Source organism: Zalophus californianus, chromosome 4 (genome assembly GCF_009762305.2).
Source record: "Zalophus californianus isolate mZalCal1 chromosome 4, mZalCal1.pri.v2, whole genome shotgun sequence".
NCBI lineage: Eukaryota > Metazoa > Chordata > Mammalia > Carnivora > Otariidae > Zalophus > Zalophus californianus.
The window spans coordinates 112,111,337-112,131,444 of NC_045598.1; the positions used below are offsets into that span (position 1 = coordinate 112,111,337).

General features: G+C 34.2%; 1 protein-coding gene across 1 annotated transcript in view; it reads left to right on the top strand.

The window, feature by feature from the left end:
* The window catches only part of SNTG1 (syntrophin gamma 1), a 942,975-nt gene that overhangs the window by 613,819 nt on the left and 309,048 nt on the right, over nucleotides 1-20,108 (top strand). The gene's annotated exons all lie outside the window — the stretch shown is intronic.

The following is a 20,108-nucleotide window of genomic DNA, read 5'->3' on the forward strand; positions in this document are numbered from 1 at the left end:
CTCAGGGACTTTTGAAGTTTACAACAGAACTGAGCCACAGACTGGAGCAAAGGAAAGGCACCTTGGCAAATGACACTTTTATTCTAGTTATATGCATAAAATTCAACAAAATGTTGATCATTTGGAAAGTTTGGAAACATTTTCAATTATCAGTGACAAAGAAGTAAAGCTCAAATATCTAATGCAATTACTGTGGCTTCTACCATCAAACATGCTAGATTTGTGTCCCAGGGCTTTGTATTTGCTACTTTTCTGGAACATTCTATGATTTGTTCAGAGATTATATGATTGAAGTTTTAGCATTGAGTTTATATCAGTTAAGGCCTATTCAATCTGTGATAACTTGGAAACAGTAGAAAAATGCCAACAGCAATTACTCAAGACATTTAGATTCAGATAGGACAGTGACTGCTGATCAGAATGATACATAGTGGTTGTCAGATAGATATGTTGAAGGTTCAGTTAACATAAAAGAAAGTTATCATCTTTCCTTGTGCTCAGAAATCATTCAGTTCCTGTCATCCTCTTAAAGATCTACCGCTCTTAAGTTAGAGATGGCTGTGGCTGACCTAGTGATATTATCCCCTCCAATGTTGCCCTGAAGGAAGATCAATTTAGCCTATGATAGTTTTAAATATTGACAAAAAATATTCAGAAAGCCATCAAGGCTAAAATCAATATGAGATAGCTATATATTTCATTATGAAGATGTCAGTTTCAAATGTGTAGCCAGCAGAAGGTAAGAAAATCTTGGACATTAAATCCCGTATATGGTAGAAATACCAGATAGTGATATAGAATCAATATCAAGTAGCCCCCCCTCCCCTGATCCATGAAGGATACAGTCCAAGAGCCCCAGAAGATGCCTGAAACCATAGATAGTATCAAGTGTTTTTTCCTATACATGCATACTTAGGATGAAGTTTAATTTATAAATTGGGCACAGCAAGAGATTAACAACAACTGATAAAGTAGAATAATTATAACTATATCCTGTAATAAAAGTTATGCAGATGTGGTCTCTCTCTCCCTCTCTCAAAATATCATTATACTCCACTCACCCTTCTTTTTGTGATGATGTGGGATGATCAAATGTGTATGTGATGAGATGAAGTGATGTGAAGGACGGAGGCATGTGATATAGTAGTAGGCTGCTATTGACCTTCTGATGGCATATCAGAAGGAAGACCGGTTGCTTTCTGACTGCAGTTGACCCTGGGTAACTGAAACTGCAGAAAGCAAAACCTTTGGTAAGGCAGAAGTCAGGAGGTGGGGGTGCTACTGTAATCAGTACCTTAGCAGAGTTCTAATGGGCATCATTAGAATTTAGAATCAACAAAACAAAACAACTTTCTTTATTTGTGCTTGTGGGAGAAACATGCAATTAGTAATCTCCCTAGCAAAACCATAATTTCCTGAAGATAACATTCAGAGAAGTTAACAGCTGCCTTTAGCCTTGGAGTCAGTGCTAACTCCCACAGGGGATGTGACAGGATGCAGAGCAGTCTGGGTGAGTTTCATTACCTGTGGAAAATTTGATCAGAAGAGAGATTGCAGCTAGATTAGATGGTGTGCTCACTGGTGGTAGATTTTATTAGGTCACCTAAGACAGATGTGTGTAGCCTCAGATACTTTTTTTTCCCACATCAAAGAGCCACTCAATGCAGAGATCAGAATCTGCACACACAAACACAAAACATATACATTATATTTTTCAAACTTTTATTTTTTAATTTTTATTTTCACTTATTTTTTATAAGATTTATTTATTTTAGAGAGAGAAAGCATGAGCGAGAGGGGCAGATGGAGAGGGAGAGGGATCCCAGGCAGACTCTGCACCAAGCATGGAGCCCAGTTTAGGGCTGGATCTCTTGATCCTGAGATCAGGACCTGAGCTGAAACCAAAAGTCGGAGGCTTAATCAACTGGGCCATTCAAAGGCCCCTATTTTTCAAACTTTTAAAAGTAGTCATGAATGCCAATAATTACTTATTAGAACATGCTATAAAATTTGATCTAAGTAAATACATGATTTTCTCAAGTCAGTTTTACAGGTAAAAGGGGTCATTGGTAAGTAAAATCAACACAGAAGCTATTAGTGTAATTCTGACCCTTTTAAAATTTTAGGTGTATGAATGAAACAATGGAGGGTATTTATTTCTGTTCCTCCTTTTTGACCTGTTCTTTTTTGTGGAGACAGCCATTCCAAGTAAGATTAGGAAAGGAGGGGTTTGAATATTTCTCAAAATTAAAAAATAATCATAGGTAAACAATTATGCTTTATATAGCTGTGATTTTATAATAGAAGGACATACAAAGTCCTGACCTTCAAAACTAGACATGTAAATATGGACCATATATTAGATAATATTATGGTGGCAGTCTTAAATTGGGAGTGATGATGATATTGGAAAGATACATTTGGAAAAAGAACATGTCCTTGTTCTTAGAAAAAATATATAGGAAAATTTAGGGGTGAAGTGTCAAGATGTCTGTAACTCACAAATGCTTCAGCAAAAATAATACCTAAATCATTATCTAGAAAACAAGAGAATATTTGTAAATGTGGCAAATATAAACATCTTGTTAATTTTTTTTATTAACATATAATGTATTATTTGTTTCAGGAGTATAAGTCTGTGATTCATCAGTCTTACACAATTCACAGTGCTCATGATAGTACCTACCCTCCCCAGTGTCCATCACCCAGCCACCCCATCCCTCCCAACCCCTCCACTCCAGCAACTCTCAGTTTGTGTCCTGAGATTAAGAGTCTCTTATGGTTTGTCTCCCTCTCTAGTTTCATCTTGTTTCATTTTTCCCTCCCTTCCCCTATGATCTTCTGTCTTGTTTCTCAAATTCCTCATATCTGTGAGATCGTATGATACTTGTCTTTCTCTGATTGACTTATTTCATCCAGCGTAATACCCCCTAGTTCCATCCAAGTCCTTGCAAATGGCAAGATTTCATTTTTTGATGGCTGCATAATATTCCATTGTATATATATATACCACATCTTCTTTATCTATTCATCTGTTGATGGACATCTAGGCTCTTTCCATAGTTTGGCTATTGTGGACATTGCTGCTATAAACATTGGAGTGCCTGTGCCCCTTTGGATCACATTTGTATCTTTGGGGTAAATACCCAGTAGTGAAATTGCTGGGTCATTCAGTAGCTCTGTTTTCAACTTTTTAAGGAACCTCCATACTGTTTTCCAGAGTGGCTGCACCAGCTTGCTTTCCCACCAACAGAGTAGGAAGGTTCCCCTTTCTCCATATCCCTGCCAACATCTGTCATTTCCCGACCTCTCAATTTTAGCCACTCTGACTGGTGTGAGATGGTATCTCACTGAGGTTTTGATTTGGATTTCCCTGATGACAAGTGATGTTGAGCACTTTTTCATGTGTCTTTCGGCCATTTGGATGTCTTCTTTGCAGAAATGTTTGTTCATTTGTTCATCAATTGGCTGTCCAATTTTCCCAACACCATTTGTTGAAAAGACTGTCTTTTTTCCACAAGACATTCTTTCCTGCTTTGTTGAATATTAGTTGACTATAGAGTTGAGGGTCCATTTCTGGGCTCTCTGTTCTATTCCATTGATCTATGTGTCTGTTTTTGTGCCAGTACCATACTGTCTTGATGATGACAGCTTTGTAATAGAGCGGAAGTCCGGAATTGTGATGCCACTGGCTTTGCTTTTCTTTTTCAACATTCCTCTGGCTATTTGGGGTCTTTTCTGGTTCCATACAAATTTTAGGATTATTTGTTCCATTTCTTTGAAAAACATTCATGGTATTTTGATAAGTATTGCATTAAATGTGTAGATTGCTTTAGGTAGCATAGACATTTTCACAATATTTGTTCTTCTAATCCATGAGCATGGAACGTTTTTCCATTTCTTTGTGTCTTCCTCAATTTCTTTCATGAGTACTCTATAGTTTTCTGAGTACAGATTCTTTGCCTCTTTGGTTAGATTTATTCTTAGGTGTCTTATGGTTTTGGGTTCAATTGTAAATGGGATCGAACATCTTGTTAATTTTAAATTAAGAGTCTAAAAGTGCACATTAGCCATTTTTGCAATGTGTTATAGATTTGATTTTTTTCAAAATGGCAACTGTGGAAAGATGACTATCTACTATCATTTTAAGGTATCGAAGTATGGTATAATATTTCCAAAGCTTAACGAAGAATGTAGGTCAGATCTATAATTTTAAAAAACAGGAACTGAAATTGGCTTATTAAAACAACAATGCTTAATTTGCTTATCAGTTTTATTGTTCTTATTTATAACCTTTTATATACAAAATATATACCATACTTACATAAATTAATTTTTATAACATATAATTTGTATTTGAAAAGCAAGAAGGTTATGGTCACTCATGTGCCCATCATCAGCTCAAGAAGTAGAATGATACTCATACCCCCAGTGCTCCCCTCACTGGTACCTTTCTCCCCCTCCCACAGAGAAAAACTGATTTGCATTTTTTGTTTATAATCCTGTTAATTTTCTTTATTTACTACATATAAATACTATAAATCTATCCTTAATCTTTATCCACATATATGGATCATATATGTGTATGTATATAGATGGTAAATAGATGTTTAGATGATAGATATTTAAAAATTTTTAGTGTTTATTTTTCTTTATCTTATAAGAAGTTTGATGTTTTTGCCTTATTTTGCTCCTCCTACTCTGAGTTTGAAGTTTTGGAAATTCTGCCATCTATCTAATTATACTTTCTTTGTAGGGAATCTGTCCCTTCTTCCATGCTTTGAAGGTTTAGGAATCCCTGTCTGTGGGGATCTCCAGTTTTATTCTGATGTACCTATGAAGATTTCTTTTTTATTTACTTTGCTTTGGAGTCATAGGAACTCTTGAATACAAGGATTCATGATTTTTTTCAATTCTGAAGAATTATCAGCAATTATTTTTTTAAAGTATGCATCTTTCTCAATCTCTCTATTCTTTCTCTTTGGTCATATTTTTTAGATGGATGTTAGATTACCTCCCTTGATTCTTCATTCTCTTGTTTTTTTATATTTTACTGTTTGTTTCTCTGGAGCACTGACAGTAACTCCTTCAGTGTTCTTTTACTTCACTAACTCTCTCTGGTTAGATTCACTCTGTTGTTTAAACTACTTATTGAAATTCTGATTCTGGCAATTATATTTTTTTGCTTCTAGAAGTTTTATTCAATCCCATTTTGCTTTTGCCACAATATTTTATATCACTGTCATATATTTGATATCTCTTCCTGTTATAGTAATCATATTAAGAATCCTATGTGGTGTGCTTGGAATTCTAGTACCTGCAGTGTTTGTAGATCATAATATGTTACTTGTTCCTTGTTTGTTGGTTTGTTATTCTGCTGACTCATTCATTGTGCTCTATTTCCTCCTGTGATTTTTCACTGTGAGCTCAAGTTTTTTGGCACTCTGTGGGTATTTCTTGGGGTTCAGCTCTATAATGTATCACAAATACAGAATTTGTATTTGCCCTTGCTTTTGCCAGGTGCCCAAGGATACTAGCAATGAGTTACCCTTTAAACTAAATTCTGTATTGGGATTTGAGGCCACACAGTTAGTGTGAACCTCATCTCAAACCCACCTATGGGACAATAATATATACAAATTCTCAGGAGAATTAGTTGTTAATTCTTTCATCCAGAGCCACATTGAAAAAGACAAGTTTTCTACTATAGCCCTTTGGGTAGTAGAAATGTTTTTCATGCTTACACACTATTATAATGCCACTTCTCACCTTGCCTAGGTCCTGCCAGCCACAAGCACAGGATGAATGCAGTCAGGGCCACTACTTGTATAGAGCCTCCTTACCCCTAGATTGACAATTATCATTCTGACAAATGAGAAATTTTTTCCTCTTCCTTTATTGCCCTGGCTATGCTTTGGCATTATTTTTTGTATGTTATCCTGGAGAAAGATTTTAGTATCTCTGACTCAAAGGAATTCCAGATCTAAGATTAGTTGTGTGTGTGTGTGTGTGTGTGTGTATGTTTTATGGTGGAAATCTATTGGTTTTGAAATCAAGCAGACCTGGCTTGTAATCTCAGCCTCACCACTTGCTAGCTTTGTGACCCTATGTGACTTAATTACCTTCTCTGAATCTTGCTTCCCATGAGTGAAAAAGAGAGAACATCTAATTTACATAATTCACTGTGACAGCATTAAATGAGATTGCATTACCTTGGAGGCTGCTAAAGGTGAAAATAAAAGTTGGTTCCCTTCTTCTCGTTTTCTGTTTTTCAACTATTTACTTGTGTTTGTCTCAGCTCCAAAACCTTATCTGAGGTCATAATTGATTCCTAAAACAGTGAACAAACTACTGATCTAGATATTTATTTCCTTTCTCTAGTTTGCTTTGCCTATAATTTTGAATGATTATCTGGATGAACAATTTGAACAATTTAGGCACTGGTCTTTCTGGATAAAGTTAGAAAACAAAACTTGTCACCTCAACAGAAATGTTTGTTAGTGAATGAATGATTTTTAAATGCAAAAGAGTTTTATTATTATTGCTTCAAACCAAGGTGTTCTGAATATGGTATTGGTGAAAAAGAGTCTAGGGATATTCTAAAGATCATAGATTTATAAAGGTTATATTGCTTCCATATAACTTTATTTTAATTAAATATGTAATACTTCATTGAGATTGAGTAGAGATTGATAGGCTAACATTTGGATTGTTTTTGAAATGAAGAATCACACAAACCAGGTGAAATGAAATAAGTCATACTGTGAAAACAAGGTCCATATAATTTATGTAACTGCTATCCTACATGACTTAGCATAATAAAGAATGAAAATTTTATTAAAATAGTCATTTTTGTTAATGGCATATTTACTATTTTTCTCCCTTAGAACTGATTTCTTCTGTTTTATATCACAGAGAAATTTGATGCTTAAAAATATGTTTTTTTTTCCCTCCACATCCCACTGGAGAGGTACAAGAGGAGCCCTTGTGGAAAGTCAGGATTTTCACTTCAGCCCATTGAGCCCCCTTCACCAGAGTATCAGCTGAGAACTCTCAGGGAGCAGTAATGAGGCCTTCCGGTGCCTCCAGCCATGGTCTTGTCAATGGAAGCCTGGAGAGTGGCTGGAATTCCACCTATAACCAGCTGTAACAAGGAGATTCTCACCTTGAATGAGAAAAGACAATCAACAGATGCCAAACCTGAAATGATACAGATGTTACAATTATCTTACAAGTATTATAAAGTAGCTGTCATAAAATTGATTTGTGCTTATTACAAACAGTGTTGAAACAAATGAGAAAATAGAAAGTTTTATAAAAAATATAAACTGTAGAACTGGAAATATAATTGAGATAAAAACTCAATGGATGGGCTCAACAGCAGAATGGAGAAGATAAAGAAAACATTAATTAATTTGAAGATAGTAAAATAGAAATTACCCTTTCTGAACAAAAGAGAGAAATTGGATTTAAAACAAAACAAAACAAAACAAAACAACTATGGGTCCCATGGGACTCTAACAAAAGGTCTAATATTTATTTCATGAGAGTCCCAGGAAAAGAGAAAGAGTTCAGAGCTCAAAGAGTGCTTGAAGAAATAGTCATTGAACCGCCCCCCCATTTTGTAAAAGATATAATGCTACACATTCAAGAAGAGGGGCAGATCTCAAAAGGATAAACCCAAGAAACTCTGTCAAATTCTGTCAAATTCTGAAAACTAAAGACCAAAATTTGCAAATTATTGGGATCTTGGTAAATTCTGAAAACTAAAGACAAAAAAAATCTTAAAAGCAAAAAGGAAAAAGTTAACACTTTAGAAATAAGGAGGAAACAATCTACTGCAAATGACAGCAGATTTTCACCCTAGAAGAAAATGGCAAAGTATTTTCCAATGGCTGAAAAGAAGGAACTGTCAACCCAAATTTCTATGTATGTCAAAAATATCCTTCAGTAATCAAGGAGAAACTGATACATTATCAGAAGCAAGGAAACAAAAAAAAATTGTTACCAACAGAAATATTCTAAAGAATGACTAAAAAGAACTTTATAAGGAGAAAGTAAATGAAGAGGAAAGAAACTGAAATTACACAAAGGAAGAAAGAACAATGGGAAGAGTAAAAATATGGGAAATACAATTCATTTTCCTTCTATTGAGTTTTCTAAATGATGAATGAAGGTTCAAGCAAGAATTGTAGCACTGTCTAATGTGGTTCTCAGTGGTCATAGAGGACATATTAAAGGCAAATATATTAGAAATAAAGCAGGGTAAAGGGATATAAATGAAGATAGGTTTTCTTCATCTCCTCTGTACTGGTAAAATATTGGCACCAGGAGACAGTGATATTACATATACCCAATGCACTGCTTACTTAGGGCACAAGCACTAAATATGTTATGCAGAGAAACACTCAAAAAGCACTATAGATAAATCAAAGTGTAATTTAAAAAATATACACATATCTACAGGAAATCAGCAAAAGGGAGGGGAAAAATGAAGAACAGAGAAAACAGCAAGAACAGAGACAATACAAAATAAAATAAAATGCCATAATTAACATACCAATTATTAGATTAAATTAAACATAGTTATATTTTATTGGTCCAAACTTATAAATTAAAAGGTATAGATTATAAGTGTGAATTAAAAATATATATATATAAGTCCATGCTATGCTCTCTACAAGACTTATATAGAGTAAAATGATATAAATAAGTTGAAAATAAAATTATAAAAAGAGATGTAAAGATATACCATTAATGAAACCTTTAATTGAAAAAACAGACCTCAGATAAAGTAGATAGTAATATCAGATTGAGTGGACCTTGGAACAAAGAAAATAATCAGGGGCAAAGGAATACATTACATAATAACAAAAGGATCAACTTATCAGAAATATATAGCAATCTTTAATGTGTATGAGCCAAACAACAGAACTGCATAATATATGAATCAAAGAGTGATAGAAATGAAAGGAGAAATAGAGAAATCCATAGTTATATTTGGATACTTTGACATCCTTTCTCAAAAATTGATAGTCCAACTCAACAACGTATTTGAACTCAATCCAGATCTAATGAACATTTACAGAACATAGAGCATATTATGTATGTGTTTAAAACACAGAGAACATTTATCAAGATAGAACACACTGGGAGACATAAAACATGTCAAAAAATTTAAAATAATTGAAATACGAAGTGTGTTCTTTCAGTATAATTGAATCAAACTAAAAATCAAAAACAGAAAGAAGATAATTGCCAAACACTTAGAAATTAATCAATATAATTCTAAACAATAATGAGTCAAATAAAATGTCTCAAGAGAAATTAAAAAAATACATTGAATTGAATGAAAATACAGGATATGTGTGGGATTCTGCAAAAGTAGTATTGAGAGAGAAATAGCATTAGATGCATACATTAGAAAAGATGAAAATCTTGGGTCAATAATAAAAGCTTTCATGCAAAGGACCTAGAAAAACAAGAGCAAAATAAATTAAAAGCAAGTTGAATGATGGAAATAATAAAGAACAGAAATCAACAAAATAAAAAAGGAAAGAAAATGAATTGAGGAAAAATCAGGAGAGGAAATAAATGTCAAAAAAACCTGTTTTTTTAGAAAAGATCAGTAGAATTGACAACACCCAGCGAGATTGACAAAGAAAATAGACTGAAGATATGGATTCAGTTTCAGATTACCACAACAAAGTGAATATCACAGTAAAGCTAATCAAATGAATTTTTTGGCTTTCCACTGTGTATAAAAGTTATGTTTACACTATACTGTAGTCTGTTAAGTGTGCAATAGTGTTAAAAACAATGTACATACCACTGTTAAAAAACACTTTATTGCTTAAAAATGTTAACCATCATTTGAATTTTCAACAAGTCATAATCTTTTTGCTGGTGGAAGTTCTTGTCTTAATGTTGATGGCCACTGACATTAGGATGGTGGTTGCTCAGGATTGGGTGGCTGGGGAAATTTCTTTAGACACCAGTGAAGTTTGCTGCATCAACTGATTCTTCCTCTCATGCATGAGTTCTCAATAGCATGTGATGCTATTTGATAGCATTTTACCCACAGTAGAATTTCTTTCAAAATGGGAGTCAATCTTCTCAACCCTGCCACTGCTTTATTTACTAAGTTTATGTAATACTCTATATCTTGTATTGTCATTTCAACAATATTCACAGCCTTTTCACTAGGAATAGATCCCATTTCAAGAAACCATTTTCTTTGCTCATCCATAAGAAGGAACTTTTCATCTATTTATGTTTTAACATGAGATTGAAGCTATTCAGTCATATCTTTGGGCTCCATTTTAATTTTAGTTCTCTTGCTATTTCCACCACATCTGCCATTACTCCCTCCACTGAAGTCTTAAACCTGTCAAAGTCATCCATGAAACTTGGAATCAACTTCTTTCAAACTCTTGTTAATGTTGATGGTTTGACCTCTTCCCAAGAATCAAAAGTCACATTCTTAGTGACATCTAGAATGGTTAATGCTTTTCGGAAGGTTTTCAACTTACTTTGCCCAGATCCATCAGGGGATTCACCATCTGTGGAAAATACAGCCTTACAAAATGTATTTCTTAAATAATAAACCTTGAAAGTCTGAACAACTCCTTGATCCATGGCCTGCAGAATGGATGCTGTGTTAGCAGGCATATAAACAATATTAATCTCATTGTTTTCCATCAGAGCTCATGGGTGACCAGGTATATTGTAGTGAGCTAATATTTTGAAAGGAATCTTTTTTTTCTAAGCAATGGATCTCAACAGTGGGCTTAAAACATTTGATAAACCATTTTGTAAGAAGATGTGCTATAATCCAGACTTTGTTGTTCCATTTCTGGAACACAGATGGAGTAGATTTAGCATGATTCTGAAGGTCCCTAGGACTTTTGGAATGATACATGAGCATTGGTTTCAACTAGCTACATTAGACCTTAACAAAAGAATCGGCCTGTCCTTTGAAGCTTTGAGCGAGGCATTGATACCTCCTCTCTAGCTATGAAAGTCCTAGATGGCATCTTCTTTCAATATAAGGCAGTTTCATCTGCATTGAAAATCTGTTGTTTAGTGTAGCCACCTTCAAGCATGAACTTCACTAGACCTTCTGGATAACTTGCTGCAGCTTCTACATCAGCACTTTCTTCCTCATCTTGCATTTGTGTTATAGAGATGGTTACTTTCCTCATACCACATGAACCAACTTCTGCTTCAGACTTTTTTTCTGCAGCTTCCGCACTTCTCTCAGCCTTCATAGAATTGAAGAGAGTTATGGTCTTGCTGTGGATTAGGCTTTGGCTTAAGGGAATATTGTGGCTGGTTTGATATTCTATCTAGACCATTAAAACTTTTTCCATATCATCAATGAGGTTGTTTCACTTTATGATCACTTATGTGTTCATTGGAGTGGTACTTTTAATTTCCTTCCAGAAATTTTCCTTTGCATTCACAACTTGGCTAACAGTTTGATGCAACTGGCCTAGCTTTTAGCCTATCTTGGCTTTCAACCTCCCTAAGCTTACTCATTTCTGGTGTTTGATTTAAATTGAGAGATATGCAACTCTTCCTTTCACTTGAACACTGAGAGGTCATTGTAGAGTTACTAATTGTTTTAATTTCAACATAATTGTATCTCAAGGAATAGAGAAGCCCGAAGAGAGGGAGAGAGTTGGAGGAACAGCTAGTTGGTAGAACAGTCAGAACATACACAATGTTTATTGATTAAGTTTGCTGTTTTATATGGGCATGGTTTGTGGTTCCCCAAAACAATTACAACCATAACATCAAAGACTGTGATTACAGTTCACCATAATAGACATAATAGTAAAGAAAAAGTTTGAAATATTGTGAGAATCACCAAAATGCAACACAGAGACATAAGTGAGCAATGGTGCCTATAGACTTGCTTGATTTAGGGTTGCCACAAAACTTCAATTTGTAAAAAACACACTATCTTTCAAGTGTAATGAAGTGAAGCACAATAAAACAAGGTGTGCCTGTACTATCAGCAACTCTACATGCGTAAAATTAACAAATTAGATGAAGTTGGCTAATTCTTCAAACAACACAGGTCATGTGCAACTGATTATTTGATAATTAAGGAAATGGAATTTTCTGTAATGAAAGAACTCCATAAAAAGGAATCTCAGGTCTCAGGTGGTCTTGTTAGAGAACTCTATTAAAGAATAATTAGTAAAAATTCTATAAGATCTCCCTCCAGAAAAGAGAAGCAGAGGTAATACATAACGTTTCATTTTCTAAACTTATTATTCTGATACCAAAACCAGAGACAGTAAACAAATTAAAACTGTGGATCAATATCCTTCATGAATATACACACATGAATATGCTTGGAATATTAGCAAATAAAATTCAGCAATATATATGTAAGGAATTTTACACCACGATCAAGTTGGGTTTATTTATCCAAAAACTAATCAATGAATTCAATTCATGATAAAAACTCTCATGAAACCAGGAATAGAGAGGAATGGGTATCTTAACAGTTATTATCTTATCACCAAAAGCAGTTGTGCTCAAATGTCATCATCACAAACTTCATTGGTATGAAGTTCTATCTCTCTGGCATTATTTTTCTCCAAAGCATGCATTGCCCTTAACCTGTCTTCCAATTAGAATGTGAACACCTAACAGCAGGGATTTTTGATGTTTTGTTCTCTTTTGTAGTTATAACAGCGCCTAGTATGTAGTAGCCATTTATCAACTATTTGAAGTATTTAACATTTCAAAAAAAAAAAAAAGAAGCTCTCATCTCCCTTGGTTTTGAATTCTGTATTTAAGCTATATTGAATAATTATCCTTTCATTGTCCCTTTCCAAAAGTTTGACTTTCTTAATATTTTTGCCCTTAAACTTCTGATAAAAGTTTTAATTTTAACTGAAGTTTATTTCTTTTTCTCTTCATCCAAAAGCCACCGCAGAAAAATGCCATCTCACAGAGAAATATGGTGATTGCATGCACAGAAGCAGTACTGCCAGTTCAGATATGAAGACAGGGTGTCCTACGTGGAAGTCGGTTAAGCAAGCTCAGTACATGAAGACTTTACTGTGAGCAAATCTATACATCACTTCTAAGAGAGGCATAGAGCAGATGAGAATGAAAAAAAATTCCAGCTGGAAGTTGGCAACAATTTGGTGGGGTGAGAGACAACTGACAATAGGTTAGAGAAAGCTAAAATATCAGTGCCTGACTTGGGGCTAAAAGCTAACAGAGGCAACGTGAAGTAGTCAAACCCTAAATTCAAGTGGCAAAAAAGCTCAAGAATTTAAAGCCCAAGATTCCTATGAAGTTCTGGGTCCAGGGAAGGGCTAAAGACAGAAACTGAAATGTGAAGTTTCGACAAACTGGATCCCCTTTCTTAGTTCACAGCTCCTCATTCCTCAGTTTGTCCATAACAATAAGCAGAGATGACATTTGCTTTTAGAGAGGGTGAACCAGAGGCTCAGGGAATATGGCTGTAGTGGGACATTTCACTGAAAATGAAGGAGGTAGAAACTGTGAGATGAAGTACTCCAGTGACCCTCTTTCATGTCACTTCTTCCCCAGAATATAACAGGGGGAGTGAGGTAAGTCATTGGCTAGTTTGAATAATTGCAGCAAGCTTGAGGCATAGGAAGTTCTTAGCTGTTGGTTCTTAGTTGTCTGGTGCCAGGCTGTGGGTGATTGGGGCAGATAGGTAGTGACCCTGAGTGTGAGAGCCCAGTCAGGGAGGTGGTTGGGTGTGGACTTAGTTTGCTAGTCCAGAGGGGAACTGTCCAGCTTCTAGCCAGGGCCACAAACTGGGTCAAGGCCAGCATTTTAAAAAACAACATTACAAGGTATTTTTTCTTCTGGGCCCTCTCAACAGAAAGAACAAGGAGATTATGTTTGTGTGTGTTTGTGTGTGTGTGTGTATAAACCAACCCACAATAAGGATCTCATTAAAAGCAAAAGTCAAGATTAATAATATTACTATAATTTCCCTCTAAATTAGCAGGATGACAAAGGCAACTATCGCAACCATTATTTAATGATATGATAAAATTAAAAACTAATCCCACTAAGATATGAAATATCACAAAAATATAATCATAATGATTATTATTAATATCAATATTATAAGTGTATGAATCCCCTTTTTTGAAATCTAGACTATTGAAAATTTTATCAAAGAAACATAGAAATAATCAAAATTATTTTCATATAATGATTCAAACATATTCTAGGACAAATAATTTACTCAAATGTTCTTTTTATAATCTGCCAAGAGGTTTTGTGGGGATGACATATTCAAACACAATTTATTATGTGATTAAAAGTAATTGAATCTTTGTTTCACATGACCTTTTAAATATATATGTGCCTGAATCAATTAGAAATCACATCATAAATTTTTCAGTTAAGGAAATGGTAGATTAAACAAAGGAAATAGCATGCTTAATACAGGACTTCTTAGAGCTGTCATAATCTTAATAAGTGTTGGAGAATAGGAGACAGAATGGAGCAGGGCATAAGCACATGGGCAGTAGCTCACAGTGCCTGGATTTCAATTCAAAGTTTTCACCACTGGTTGACCTCGGTCAAGTTACTTGACATCACTGTACCTCTTTTTACATTATAGATGCTCATTTGTAAAAACAAAACTATAAAGATAAGATTTCAGTTTTGTAGGTGGTGGGGAAAATGCAGGTGGAAAGGTGTTATTCCCAATTCTCTGCAATGGTACCTTTAAAAATAAACCAGGAAATATTTAAATTTCAAACAACTCCCATGTCTAACTATTAACTCAGATAGGAAGGACCTGCTACAAATTATATTTGCCAACAGGCTTAGGGGAATGACAACCTCTCTTTACTCTACCATCAGTTTTGCAAGAGAAGAATCCTCAGGGGTTGCTAAAGAATAAAACCAAAGGGAAGGAAACAACGTACCCTAGATGTCCTTTAAATATTATCCCTGAAAGAAACCATAAAAATGAACATTTTAAAATGTATTCTCCTTAATTGCTTAGATTTTGTGAAATTATCTAGGGAGGTGTGTTTAAAGCCTAAGTCTTCTCAGAAAGAATGCTATTATTTCCTTAGAACAAAGGAGTTCTAAACTCTAAATAACATTATTCATTGAAAATAGAATAAAACAGAATGAAACACTTAGGAATAAATTTGCAAATGTACGAAACATATTTTGAAAACTAAAACAACAGAAAAAAATTAAAGATCTAAATAAATGGAAAGACATTCTATTTTCATGAGCCCAAAGACTTAATGATATGTTAAGATAATAATAATCTCCACATTGATTTATAGATCTCCACCAAAATCCAAGCTTACTTTTTTACAGGAATAGACAAACTAATGCTAAGATTCATATAAAGATGCAAGGGACTTAGAATAGCCAAAACAATTTAAAAAAAAGTTGAGGCACTCACAATGCCTGATTTTATAAAACTTAGCAGTTTTAAAGAAGTGGTAATCTAGACAGTGTGAGATATGTCCACATATGGCATATGGATAGTGATATAGTCACTGAAATAGAATTGAGAGTTCAGAAATAAACCTTCACATTCAGAGTCAATTGATTTTCAGGGGTGATAAAAACAATGGGGAAAATTGTCTCCAGCAAATGGTGGCAGATTAACCGGATATCCACATGCAAAATAATGAATTTGGGGACTTACACCATATACCAAAATTAACTCAGAATGGATCAAAAACCTAAATATAAGAGCTAAAAGTATAAAACTCTTAGAAGACAACATAGGTATAAAATATTGTGACGCATTCAAAGGATTCAAGTAGACATTTCTCCAAAGAAGGTATATAAATGGCCAATAAGGAAATGAAGAGATGCTCAGCATTGTTAGCCATCAAGGAAATATATATCAAAGCCACATGAAATACTTTATAGCCACTGGGATGGTTATAATCATAAAAATAGATAAGGACAAATGTTAGTGAAGATGTGGAGAAGTTGAAATTCTCAGACACTACTGGTGAGAATGTAAAATGGTACAGCTGCATTGGAAATCATTCTGACAGTTCCCAATTTCAGTCCTTAGGATAGGCTCATGGGAAAAAAGCATATATATGTACACACAAAATTGGCACACAAAAGTTTATAACAGCATTATTTATAATAGCCAAATAGTGTAAACAACCTAAATGTCCATCAGTGGAGGAATGGATAAATAAAATGTGGCATACCCATGCAGTGGAATGTCATTTGACAAATTAAAAAATGAAATATTGATACATGCTACAACATAGATGAACCTTGAAAACATCATGGTTAGAAGCCAAACACGAAGGACCATATACTGTGTGATACCATTTATGTGAAAAGTCCATAGTAGGCAAATCTATAGAGATAGAACATAGATTAGTAGATGCCTAAGGCTAGGATGGGCTTTAAGGATTGAAGGATATGGGGTTACATTCTGAAAAATGCAAATGTTTTTAAAATTGATTATGGTGAGGGATGCATAACTGTGAATATACTAAAAGCCACTAAATTGTATGCTTTAAATGGTTGGTTTTATGGTATATGGTTTCTATGGTATATGGTATATGGTATATGGTATATGAATTGTATCTCTGTAAAACTATTTTTAAAGGATGAAAATAATCTCTATGTATTCATATATCTATAAATATTTCTGTATGTACCCATCTGTGTCTACATTACACTGAGCATAATTTCATACCGTTATCTTTAATTCTCTTCCATCACCCAATGGAACTCTTAGCCTTCTTCCCTTGCTGTAAATTCCCACTCCAACAGTGAGAAACTGGTTTTTCCCATCCACCATCCACTTACTTAATTGTTTAATTTCAATATATATATAGCAATATTAGAATTATTAACCATACCTTCATGTGAAAGAACTTTATCAACTAGAATACAGTACCATATGCAATCCCTTTTGTCTTTAGTCTTTAGTCTTTTGTCTTACTGACTCCATTCATTTCCAAAGTTACCTAATGTACATCAGGTCAGCACATTTCCCCCCTATTCCTTTCAAGGAGAGGGTAACAGACATTTGAAATGCAACAAGATTGTTTTGTTACAGCTGCAATCCCTCTTTGGATCCTCTAACTTCCTAAATGACTCTTTTAAATGTATATATATTAAGATGAATTCTTTGTTCTCTAAAGTTTATGTGTTTTGCCTAAAGCCCAACATCATGTACCCATTATAGTAATATCAAAAAGAATAGTTTCATTGCCCTATAAATCTCCTGTGCTTCATTTATTCAGCCTTTCTTCCCTCTTCCTGAGTCCCTGGCAACCACTGATCATTTCATTGTCTCTATGGTTTTACCTTTTCACAGTGTCATATAAATGGCATCAGAGTTTGTATCCTTTTGACACTGGCTTCTTTTACCTAGTGATATACATTTGAGGTTTCTCTATGTTTTCTTGAAGCTAGACAGTTATTTCTTTCTACTAGTGAATAATATTTCATTGCGTGGATGTACCACAGTTTTGTTTGTTTCTTTATCCATTCTATGGATGAAGAGCATCTTGTTCATGTTCCAGTTTTTGGCCATTATGAATAAAGCTGTTATAAATATTTTCATGCTGGTTTTTGGGTAAACACAAATGTTAAAATTAGTTGAATAAATATGTAGGAGTGCAATTCCTATGTCATCTGTTTGGACTGTGTTGAGCTTTGTGAGAAACTACCAAACTCTCTTTTGAATTCCCACCAGCAAGGAGGAAGAATTCTTATGATGATATATCCTACTTGATATTGTCAATGCTTTAAATTTTAGCCATTCTAATAAATGCATAATGTCATTTCATTATTTTAATCTGCAATTCCCTAATAGCAAATATTGTTGAGCATCTTTTCATATGCTTACTTGCCATCTGTATATTCTTTGATGAGGTGTTTGCTCAAATATTTTGGCAACTTCTTAATTGGATTGTTTATTTTTTGCTAAGTGTTAACAATTCTTCATATATTTTGGAAACAAGTCCTTTATCAGAATGCATTATGCAAATATGTCCTTTCAATCTGTGACTTTTCATTCTCTTAACACTGTCTTTTACCACGTAGAAGTTTTTAATTATAAAATATTTTAACATGAGTTTTTTTAATAGATAACACTTTTGATATTGTATTAAAAACCACATTGCTAAACCCAAAGTCATAGAGATTTTCTCCTGTTTTCTTTTAAAAGCTTTATAATTGTGATTATGTTTAGATCTGTGATCCATTTTGTTAATTTTTATGAAAGGAATGGCTTCCATGTCTGGATTCCTTCCTTCCTTCCTTCCTCCTTCTTCCTTCCTTCCTCCCTTCCTTCCTCCCTTCCTCCCTTCCTTCCTCCTTCCTTCCTTCCTTCCTCCTTCCTTCCTACTTCCTTCCTTCCTTCTTTCCTTCCTTCCTTCCTTCCTCCTTCCTCCTTCCTTCCTTCCTCTTTCCTTCCTTCCTTTCTTTTGTCCTGTCCTTTTCTTTCTTTCTTTCTTTCTTTCTTTCTTTCTTTCTTTCTTTCTTTCTTTCTTTCTTTCTTTCTTTCTTTCTTTCTTTCTTTCTTTCTTTCTTTTTCTTCTTTCTTTCCTTCTTTCTTTCTTTTTTGTTGAAAAGACTATCCTTTCTTTTTGCCATTAAATTGCATTTGTTTCTTTATCAAAGATCAGTTAACTGCACTTGTATGTTTGCTTTTGTTTTGTTTTGTTTTGGGGCATTCTCTTCTATTCCAATAATCTATGTGTTTAGTCTTCAAAAATTTCATGCTGTCTTGTATACTGTAGCTTTATAGTAAATTGTGAATCAGGCATCCTGAGTCCTCCAACTTCTCCTTTTATTTCAATATTGTGGTGGCTATTATGGGTCTTTTGGCTTTCTATGTTAACCTTAGAAACAGTTTATTAATATTCATAAATAGCTTGCGGAGATTTTATTGGGACTGCATTGATTCTATAGATCTAGTTGGGAAGAACTGATATCTGAAAAATGAGTCTTCTAGTCCATGAACATGAAATATCTCTCTTTGTTTTGATCATCTTTGATTTCTTTCTCCAAAGTTTTGTAGTTTTCCATATATAAGTCCTTACTTATTTTGTTAGATTTATACCAAGTATTTCCTTTTTAGTGAGCTATTATAAATGATATTGTGATTTTCATTTCAAATTCTAATTTCTCAGAGCTGATGTATAGGAAAGCAATTGATTTTCATATATTTTTTGTCTCCTGTGACCTTGCTACAATTATTTATTTCCAGTTTCCAGTAGGTTTTTGTTTATTCTTTGGGATTTCCAACATAGACAATGCCTTTTACTTCAGATTATTGCCTTTTTGCACTGGCTGAGACTCCAAGCGCAATGTAAGAGGAGTAATGAGAGGATTCTTGCCTTTTTCTTGATTTTAGAGGGAAAACATTCAGTTTTTCCCAATCCCCTCTCTTTTTATTCCATTATACCCTGATTTTCCAGTTTCTTTGTTTTTTTCATCCCAATTCTCCATCTGATCTCAGTCCTGTTGTTATAGTGGAATCAGAGATACTTCCATTTAAATCACGATTTGGATCTTGGTCAGGTTAATTTAACTCCTTTGTATTTTGGTTTTCTCATTCTAAATTAGGAAAATATTGCCTATCCCAAGTGCTGTTATGATGATTACTTGGGAAAAAACTTGCAAAAAAATTTTTTTTCACTTAATGCATAATACCTAACTTTGCTGTAGGCCCTACGCTAAATTCTTGGGATTCGACTGTGAACAAGACTCAGCTCTTGTCAAATTAGTTGACAAGAAAAAGTCAAGGTCACAATGTATTTTAATAATCATATGTGCTATGAGACCAGTCAGTTCATATAGCTGATTTTCAGTACCTAAGTGTTGCCATCTTTATTATTATTCCATTTTCAAGTTTATTCACTCTTCCTGAACTGTCAAAAAGAACTAATAACATTCCCTATCTCTTTTCTTGTATATCTTCTTTGTTTCCACCCCACATACTCAGTACAAAAAATTTCCCATTTGATAACTCTCTAGTTTCTGCACTGTTCTTATTTCTTCCTTCTCTTTTCACCTACATATCTCAAACATTTCTATACTTGGGATATATCATAGCAACACTTTGTGTTTGG